This window comes from Pyrus communis, chromosome 2 (genome assembly GCF_963583255.1).
Source record: "Pyrus communis chromosome 2, drPyrComm1.1, whole genome shotgun sequence".
NCBI classification, from domain to species: domain Eukaryota; kingdom Viridiplantae; phylum Streptophyta; class Magnoliopsida; order Rosales; family Rosaceae; genus Pyrus; species Pyrus communis.
In genome coordinates, this window is record NC_084804.1 from 6,963,149 (window position 1) to 6,973,826 (window position 10,678).

General features: G+C 36.6%; 1 pseudogene; it reads right to left on the bottom strand.

Moving 5' to 3' along the window:
* Positions 1 to 725: 725 nt before the first annotated feature.
* Positions 726 to 9,300, bottom strand: LOC137726336 (threonine--tRNA ligase, chloroplastic/mitochondrial 2-like; annotated as a pseudogene).
* Positions 9,301 to 10,678: the final 1,378 nt, after the last annotated feature.

Below are 10,678 nucleotides of genomic sequence, written 5' to 3' on the forward strand. Positions count from 1 at the left end.
TATAATTATTATAGATAGTTAATATTTTGGGGGTATAATTATTATAGTATATATAATTATTATAATTATTATAGACTTTATAGTTAATTTAATATATATATATATATATATATTTATTATAGTTTTTAGGGGTATAAAATTGTTAAATTAATGTATATAATTATTACAGTATTTTTTTTAGGGTTATAAAATTATAAAAATAATATTCTGCTTATCGTGTATCGTGTTACCTACGTGTATACCCGAATCAACCCGTTATCTTAATAGGTGCTTATCGGGTTACTCGATAACGACCCGATTCGTTATCGTGTCGACCCGAACACCTGTTAATTTCGTGTCGTGTCGTGTCGGGTTATCGGGTCGTGTCAGGAATTGCCAAGCCTAGTACTGATACATATTGAAATATCAAAACCCAAGTCAACCTTTTTCGGTCAACAAAAGAAAAAGTCATCCACGTCCATTACGTTTGGCCTTCCATGGATTTTTGTCGGGAATCAGTACTGGTGACTATCGAATCCTATCTCATCTTCTCACTTCATCGTTTACAAGATTTCTTCACATATCTATTTTTGCTTTTCACAAATCTTTTTTAATTTTAAGCAGTCAAATCAAATGAGTTGAAGAATATTAATTATAAAAAATTAATAAAAATGTGTAAAAGATAAAAATAAATGCTGACAGAAAATACAGTCGCTTTTAATGCCCAAAGCCTATCTCAATCATTGGAAAAGTAAACTACCGTAGCGAAGCATAGTAGTTCATATATAGTTGGCAATGGCGTTGGGATATTAATGGCAAAACTTAATGCCCAAGGCCCAACATTGACATATGTAACGCCACAATTGCTAGTTCATATATAGTTGCAAGAGATTTTTCAGTGTGATCAGTATACGAGATGGTACACCACGTGTCACTATACAAATAGTGGGATATGTGTGCTAAAAAGTTAATAACTTAAAAAATAAAATTTCCCACAACTTCTATTAAAACATGAGGTGTACCATTTGTGTTCTCGTCACAATTAAAAATTTCTCATATAGTTGCAAAAACTCAACAATTCCTTCCAATCCACCAAATACAACAGCAACAAAACTTTGAAACACGCATGAGAAAGAAGATGAAAGGTGTTTAAAATGATAATTGGGTGTTCGGTTAGTAAGATACAAATATTGGGATAAAGTTGCTTTCTCTTAGTCCATATATTTGCCAGTAACGTCTTAATTGGGACTTTAATATTTTGTATGTACATAAACGACTTTGCCTTCTCTCGGTCTATATATTTGCTAGCATCTAGAAAAATTCGTAGATTGCTAGCATCTAGAAAAATTCGTAGATTGCTAGCATCTAGAAAAATTCATTGTTGCATACCAGTCAACGAATTAAGATCCAACTTTTGAGTCTTGACTAATAGTATCAACTAGAAAATCCGCCCGCGTGTTGTGGTGGGAACAACTGTTTCATGCGTAACTCGCATGAATAAGACATATTTAACCTGAATACATTTAACACAATCATGAATGAACACAGGAACACACGAGTGAATGAGATCGTTTATCAGAACTTTGTGTAATCATGTTAACTACAAACTGAGAAATGACTTTCTTTCCTGCATAAAAATTTACTAAAGAAACAAAACTTACGTAATCATGTTAACTACAAACTGCACTACAAAAAATTTGAAGTATTTCCAAATATGTTGAAATCTGAAAGAAAAAAGATGATAATTCTTCTGACTGCATAAGATTATACAATAAACATAAGATGGTGTGATCTCATAAAACTCAGTATTTACGAGAAAGGAAGATATAAACATACGCAATCCGCTTTCAGACTTGCCAAATAGATCTCATAAAACTCAGTATTTAGGAGAAAGGAAGATAATCTTGCCAAATAGATCTCATAAAACTCAGTATTTCTAATTCGTTTTCAGACTTGCCAAATGTAATCCCATAAAACTCAGTATTTAGGAGAAAGGAAGATAATCTTCAAACATAAACTTAACCATCAAATTCAGTTCTTAAAACCGAAAGAAAAGAATATGGTTTCTTAGTTTCTTACCCAAATCCACCAATTTGATCAAATTTCTGCAGCACAGCTTGAAATCTGTTTGAAATAACCTCCATGAACACGAATCTTATACATGCAAAACACTTTAGATGAAGTTGTGAGAATGGGTGGTGATGAAATTGAAGAAACCGCCAAATTCCAAACAAATTTTAGACATACAATAAGATTTTAACACTCATAAAAGTGTTTTAGAATCCACAAATTTAAACGAAAAACTGTATAAAATCATGAAAAATTTAATAAAACCCAATTATATGAATCACTCTTCCCGAAAACAGGACATTTAATGCAGAAAGCTCAAACTATAATAATTGATGAACCAAATATTTTCAATTGAATTTATCCTTTCAATTGGTAGGTATTTTTGTTTATCCTCGTAACTTTCAATTGCCACCCAAAACTAACATCTGAGAGAACCTTGCACTTCTTATCTTTAAAAGCATGAATGGTGAACTAAATAAAAGAATAAGAATCTGCAATGAACTAAATAAAAACAGACTTTTTACAAACATTATTCGCACAAAAATTAAAACTGTATTGAGAAACTCACCATCCCATTTCTCACGAATGATGTATGATGACAAAACCAATATTGACAGTCCCATTAAAGGCATGAACATCATACAGTGAATTGCACATAAAGGACAACATTATCAAGCATACCATAACCATAAGGTGGAATTGGATACGATCATTATCAAGTCTTCATCTCTGACACTAAGAGCACTCAGCATCTCAGAATTCCTCATCTACCATCATATAGCAGCTGCTGCCGCTGAAGCAGTACCAATGTCTGCTCATGCGCATCGAAAAACATATCACGCATTCGTTATACATTTCTCTATTAATTACTCAGCTAACTGAATTTAAAATTAGCTTCCAAACCAAAAAAGTTCTAAACTTTTAATTTTGCAATCACATTCAGTTCTTCATCTCTTACTCTAAATCCCAATTACAGAAATATCTAAACTTTACTTCAATTTAATATTGTTTTCTCCAAAAACAGCACAATCCCACAAAAATAAAGTAAAAAAAAAAAAAAAAAAACAACAGCAATATACCATGAATTAAATTAAAATTCTCACCTCCACCTCCAGCAGAGCTTTCGCATTCTCAACCTGTCGCCTAAAAAAAATAAAAAAAAAATCAAATCAAATCAAATTCAAGTAAAAATAAAAAAGAGAGCTCGAATATAGCAACCATACTCCCCCTCTTTCTCCCTCTCTCCCTCTCCCTCTGCAATTCATGCGTGCACCCTCTCCCTCTCCCTCTGCAATTCATGCGTGCACCCCCTCCCTCTGTAACCCTCCCCGTGAAACCCCTAAACCCCACGCGTAGGCCCTATATCGTCTGGCTGGGACCTCATGAATACTCCACATCACCTCAATTCCATCGAACCGTGGCCTCGGTCAAATCGAAACCAACCAGAGCCCACTCCCCATAACCCTACCACCCTCCCCAATATCCCACCCCTGTGATCTTCACCTTCTTCAATCTGTCCCCATAACCCTATATCAATTGGATTTTAATGGTAAGTAAAACAGTTGTATAATGAACAAACAATGAAAGAAGGAAGCCAAATAATGAGAATGAAAAGAAGAGAATTCAAACACATTGAGAATATTAGTTTTAGATTTTGAGAGCATATTTATTCCATTACCTTTTACCTTTCCTCTCTTTTAGCAACATACAATAGTCATTAAATTTCTTCTCATGGCGTGTGTGTTGTGAGCTTGGCGAAGCCATGTGATCCTAATTTCTTTTTTTTTTTTTTTTTTTTGGAAAAAATTATAAAAATGGTACGGTATCAACTGTACATGTTTAACCTCAGTGTTTTTCAATTTCAGTTTTACCTTTACAATCCATTGATTTTCCTATCCAAAATGTTTTGAAAAACAAAACCATAGCTGCTAACGGTCTATATGCTTCATGCTGTCAGACTCTGCAATCTAAAAATTCATGTAAATGCAGAGGTTTGGCTGAAGGAGAGGCATCGAAGAAATCCAGAAATCCTTCCATGGCAAACTTAGTTGTACACCCATGGCATGTGTGTTGTATGCTAGATGCCCCCTCTCTTTTAACAACACACAATAGCTTATGCAAATGCAAAGAGACTTCAACATGTTTCATTTAAAATAAGTTTACATTTTGTAGCAAATGCATATGGCGAAATAGTCTATAAGTAATCATATTGGCAACCAAACAGAACAGTTCAAAAAGTTCAATGGAAATATAAATTGCACAAAAAAAAAAACTTGAATTTCCAAACCCACAAAATAAAAAAGTCAATCAGGTTAAATGTAAGAAGAAATACCAAGAACTGAGAGCTGCAGACAATCAAAATGCTCATGATCTTGGTCGTGCTGATGAAATCCAAATCTGTACTTTCATGTCCTCCAACTCGGTCAATTCCTTGAGAAGCTTCGATATCCCCAACAATGTCTCCTCTTCGTGGCTGTGGCCATGGTTGTGCCAACTGCCATGGATCTCTCTCCTTCTAACCAGACACCACTTCTACCCTTTCTCCTTTCAAACTTACCTTTCATCATATGCGTTAACAGAAACAATAACTTTTGTCAGTGCATTCAAACCAAACCCATAAATCAATTCCTAAAATCAACTGCAAATCACAAATTTACCCAAAAAAATCCCGCAAAGACCCAAAATCCCTGAAAATTACCATATTAGCACTCCCTCCACCCCAAAATTAGAAAATTAGAACATAGAATATGAAACATTGTACATAGAAAGCAAGGAATCGATAATTTAGGAGGTTTCCCAGGACAATAATGAGCTTTTAAATATCATATTCCCATATGGATGCACAAATACAGAGAGACACTACAGAGACCAATGAAAAAAAAATAGAGACACTCGGAGACTCAACAGACACCATTCATAGATCCATGACTTAGAATTTCTCAGATCCGGTTGAAATTAATAAAAAAAAATCAGGTATGTGAATTTATACCTCTGATAGTCTGAGCTCCGTTACCCTGATTCCTTTGCCGGCTTGGGGCAAAATAAAAATTAGGGGATACGAATTCAAAATAAAAATTTCTAGTAGTCATCGTCGCTGCTGAAGTAGTCATCGTCCTCGGATTCCATCGTTGTCCGACCACAAAAACCTAATGGCGGCCGGAGAACCACAGAACCAAGAGTAAAAAAGGGAGTGCGGGAGAGAGAAGCAGCAAAAATACAGAGAAGATGGCAAGAGAGGGGAGAAATGGAAAGCAGACAAACAAAAAGCAACATGGGTGCTAGCCAATTTCCCAAACCCCACTTCTGCTAAAGCTACATGCTATTGATTATGATTAAAAACTAAATTAATCATATCATTAATCGCTAATAAATAATGGGTTATGTTTGTTTTCATGAATTCAGGCTCAAAATACGAACTGTAAATCCAAATTTTGAAATTTAATTGCTTTAATTATCTCCTTACCCGATAAAGCCAGACGATCACTGATCACTAAGCATCCAATTCTTGAAAACTACCGAAATCAAAACAACTTCCACTCAATTTCTCAGCAACAGAAAGATCAAGCCAAATCAAAACCAACTTTCAAATTGCACAAAAGAGTCAAAATTTAATTGCTATACAGAACTATCGGTTCAATCGAAAACAATTAGAATTCGAGACCCTACCTCCTCCATTCTCTGAGAGCGAAGCCCTCCTCAGGCAGCATATCCAATGGAGCCAGCAAAACTGGATCGTCGGACCCGCCAAACCCTCCATCAAAGCCCTGGCCGTTCGACTCGGCATAGATCAATGGAGGAGAGAAGGCCTCCGATGCCGGCTGAGTGGCGAAAGCGTCGTCTACAGCGGAGCTGTGGAAGATTGGGGAATCGGTGGCGGAGTCCTTGAGCGACTCGGAGTCGACAAAGGAGTCGAATCGCAGGGAGGAGAGTCAGGGGTTGTAGCCCAGGTAACCGTTGTGCAGGTGGGTTGAGGGTTCTTGAGTTAATTGAACCATTAAACGTGCAACTGCATTACAAACCTGCGAGTCAGTAACTGGTAAAACATAAGCTTGTACCGGCGAAAGCCATAATGGAAAATCCATAAGGACCCCAAAAAATCGCTTCAATGACCCAAGAACAGCTCTATGAATCATGATAGGCCGCTTCTTTTCAGAGTTTGAGTCAGCATATGTTAAGTCAACCTGTACAATTTGGGAAATACAAAAGATTAAACAATTTAAAATAACAATAATAAGTGGCTTTAGTCTATCAAACAAATCCATGTAATTCGCTCAATTCAAAAAACATGCCCAAATCTCTAATGAACATTTTACAAAGTGATACAGAGATAGACGGGGAGACTACCAATTAAAAAATAAGCACACATTAGAGTTATCCCGTCATGAGTTCAGGATTAACCTGTATAGTTGAGCACTGCCACTTCCTTCCAAGGGCATCCTCAACTTAAGATCAATCTTTGGACCATAAAAGGCACCACCACCTTCATCAATTTGATAGCTCCAACCTTTATCAACCAAAGCATCTCTAAAAGTTTTCACCCATAAATCATCATCTCCAACAGCTTTCTCTGGCCTCGTAGAGAGATTGACCTCATATTTGATGAAGCCAAATTGCAACAAAAGTTCTTCGGTAAGATCTAGGACACCCCTAATACATCTTTGATCTGATCTTCTAGACAAAATATGCGGCATCATCCTGCAACAGGTCCCGAGGTTAAACAAAAAAAAAAAACTTTATACACCTAGGATTATAGACTAACAGTTTGCAAATACTAACACCATACCTGAGTAAAACTTCTTACACGAAAAAGACCATGCAAGTTTCCAGATAATTTGTATCTATATACGGCTCCCAACTCAGCAACTCAAATAGGAAATTCATGATATGAGTGAGGCTTCCTTTTGTAAACCAAGATATGAAAGGGGCAGTTCATCGGTCGAAGCTGATAAAGTTCATCCTCAACATTCATTTGATCATACACATTCTCCTTGTAGTAATCCAGATGACCACTTATCTGCCAAAGGTTCACCTTTGCAGCATGTGGAGTATACAGCAGATCATAACCACGCTCTATGTGGATCTTTTTCCACAAATCTTCCATTACATGCCTCACAATAGCACCCTTCAGATGCCAGAACACTAAACCCCCACCAGCATCATTCTGTGAAAATTCAACAATGAAAATGTTCAATGCAAGAATCCTCATAATTACAAAAAATGGGATTGCTAACTGATAAATCTGTGTAAACAGCAGAAAGAGATTCAGGGCAATTCTGAGTACCTGTATAGAAAACAGGTCAAGAACTTGACCAAGGCGCCTGTGATCTCGACATTTAGCTTCCTCTTTGAAATGCCTTCAATTGATCCTCACTCTCCCATGCAGTGCCATAGATCCTCTGCAGCATTGGTTTCTTTTCATCTCCTCTCCAGTAGGCACCAGCAATAGACTCAAGTTCGACAACTTTTCTGTTAATATTTCCAGTTTTTTCAACATGGGGCCATGCACATAGGTCCCACCATTCATCACCTATGAAGAATTCGGCATACTATGAGGAATTATGACATAAAGACAGTCCAATATGACAGGATGCTAGTTCAAAACACAATCAAATCCCAGTACAAGCATGCATATGTGTAAACATAAGTATAATTTGGTTAGCTTGACCAAAAGGTTCCTCCCACCTTCAAATTAGTCTCCTTTTCAACCTGCATATCAATAACTCATTTTTAAAGAGCACCAACAACATTGTTTTCCCTGAGCACAGCCCCGCCCTCTCTTTTTTATTCCTTTATGCACAGTTCCTGCACATTAAATCATCACCTTCCATACTATATTGAGCCTGAAAATAGTGAAACCCTTACCAATATGATATATGGTAACGGGATCTTCTTTAATACTATCCAAAATTTCCAATTTGTATGGTTCGTTGAGAGCGGTTATTCTTTTGTGAGCTTCATCTCTTGAAACTTCTTCTCTTATGAGTGGTAAGTTTCTTCCAATGATGCGATCCTACAAATCACAAAAGAAATGCTCATGAATAGTTTTCAATAGTTTCATGGTTCCAAAACTTTGATACAAACATGATAACTTATACAGAAATTCCACTTACCTTCTCTTTCTTGATTCTCTTCAACTCTTTGTCCGTCAAAGGCTCCATATCAAAATCATAATAGAACCCATTTTCTATCCACGGACCAATTGTCACTTTTGCATCCGGGAGGAGCTTTTTGAACAGCCATGGCCATCACGTGTGCACACTGCAGTCAAACACATATAAATAGTTCATCACCATAACAGCGGAAAAGGCACCATTAATACCAAACTACAAGGAAATTCAGAAAAAAATGAACATAGCTCGACCTCAACACTTTATCAAAATATAGAAACCCATGTATCTTCTCACATTCCCAAAAACAGGATGAAAATTTTCGCAGCTTATGTACTGCTGTACACCCATTTTTCCATGTGCTATTCGATCAAATTTCAAATTACCGAAAAGTTATGTTCTTATTTTCTTCATCCTCACTTCCTCATTCTTCACAACAGAATCAGGTGACAATTAGTAACGTAGAATTGAAAATATTTGATTAAAAGCATCAAACTTTCAAAAACGGGAAGCTCCTAAGAGTCTAAAAGTTCAACAGGAAAGCACTCCTACTTCAATTTAACATACACAATTATAAATCCAATCCAAAGCAATGAAATTTCAATAAATACCGTGTGTCGAATTGTGACGAGGCTTTCGGAGGACTCGTTGGTTGGAAGCACGACTTTCTCAGGCTTATCAGCTACCTCCATCTGGGCATCCTTCAATTTGTCTTCTTGGGTCGAGATCTGAGCCTCCGTGGCCGTCGCCGAGGAGGTGGAGACTCCATTTCAGCCGCCGTAGAGGGACAGAGCCCCGAACTCGGAGCTCAGTGACGTAGCGCAGTGTTTAACTGGGGAAAGCAAAGAAGAGGTCTTTAGGAGAGGGATTGAGAGGAAGGAAGAAGAAGTGGCCATTGCCATTCTCTGAAGGATTAACATCTGGGTTGTGTATGGATTTCAGAATTATGATTGGGTTCGTGTGCAACGGTGGAGGGTGAGTGAGAGTGGCGTTCGTGACTGCATTTCTCCCTCGGACGCCTTAGAAAAGGCGAAGATCGAGAGCGACTGAAGCAGAGGCTTGTGAGAGAGAAGTTGGAACGGAAAGAAAAGTCGAGACGTTGTGGTCGAAGCAGACCTTTCGACGATGATGGACACGTAACCATCCCCTCACCAAATCCCACACGGCGATGATCAAAGTGTGGATCGCAAAACCGAAAATTCCAATCCGAACGGAAATTCCAGCCCAAAGACCCAAAACCCTTTCTGAAGCCCAGTGGCAATTTTGCAAATAATGTTAAATTAGGGGGCAGAGAGACTCAGTTGTAATTTCGTAAATAAACTGAAATGTACCCCCAAAATTGCCCAGTGCCACCTCCCCTACTTTAGACTAAAGTAATTATAATGTTCTGACAGACAAATTCATATTACATAATTTTTCTTTTTTTTTCAAAAATTATAAAGAAATGTATATGGCTATAACTTTTTATCTAATTATTTGTTATTTTTTGATTAATTTTCAATTTTAGGTTTATATGTTACTGATTTTGTTTTTCTGTCTCTAAAATTCATCTTCGCTCCCTAACAAAAAAAACACTATCTTAATTTAAGAATAACAGGCGTCAAAGAAAACATACAAAATCACAATAAAACAATTAGCATTTAAATAGGAAAAGAAGGATTCCGATATTTATTTTATTCCCAAAGAAAAGCTTCAAGGTCCAAAATCTCTTAATTTTAAAGTTGAATCCGACACATTTCTTAGTGTTTTTAACTAGTAGACATAAAACCTTAGATCTCAAAGGCAACAGTTTTCATTCGTTCAAAAAGAATATACAAACAATCAGTACAAAACAATGGACTTTATTATCTTCAATGTTCAAAAACTCTCAAAACTTTTTAAGTTTGAAGCCCTCTTTTCACTGAGGGATCCAATTAAATTAAAAAATTATGCAAATAATCTTTGGCAAGTCCAACCGAATTGTAGACAGAACGAATAACTAGATTAATAGGAAAAATTGCAAAGCCAATATCCAAATTCATAATCTATATTTCATCAAACTGTGAGCATCATCGTTCTCGGGTTTGAGATTGGAAGGTGATGATGTCCGTAAACTTGTAGAGGAGAAGAGCTAACCAACAAGTGAGACATTATTTACACCACGCATCCATTGACACATGGACCTGTGAGGTGTACAATGGTGTGCAGTGCAGGGGAATGGACAACGTATGCATGCTATGAGAATTTTTTAGTATGTTGAAAATATAGTTCAGTATATCAAGTGTCGTAATATAATTAGTTGATTTTTTTTTTTTTTTTTAAGTTTTCAATTAATTGTATTATTACACTTGATGTATCGAAATGTGTTTCCGATACACGAGAAAATCTCTAGCATACTGCTTCCATAGACCCTGCAACAAATGGCAAAGCAGCAAATACTCACCAAGAAAGAGGTCAAACTTGGTAATTTATCCCATGAAAGTCTGCCATTTTCTCATTTGGCAAAAATTATAGGATAATACTTTGTACTCACTAAAAAACTG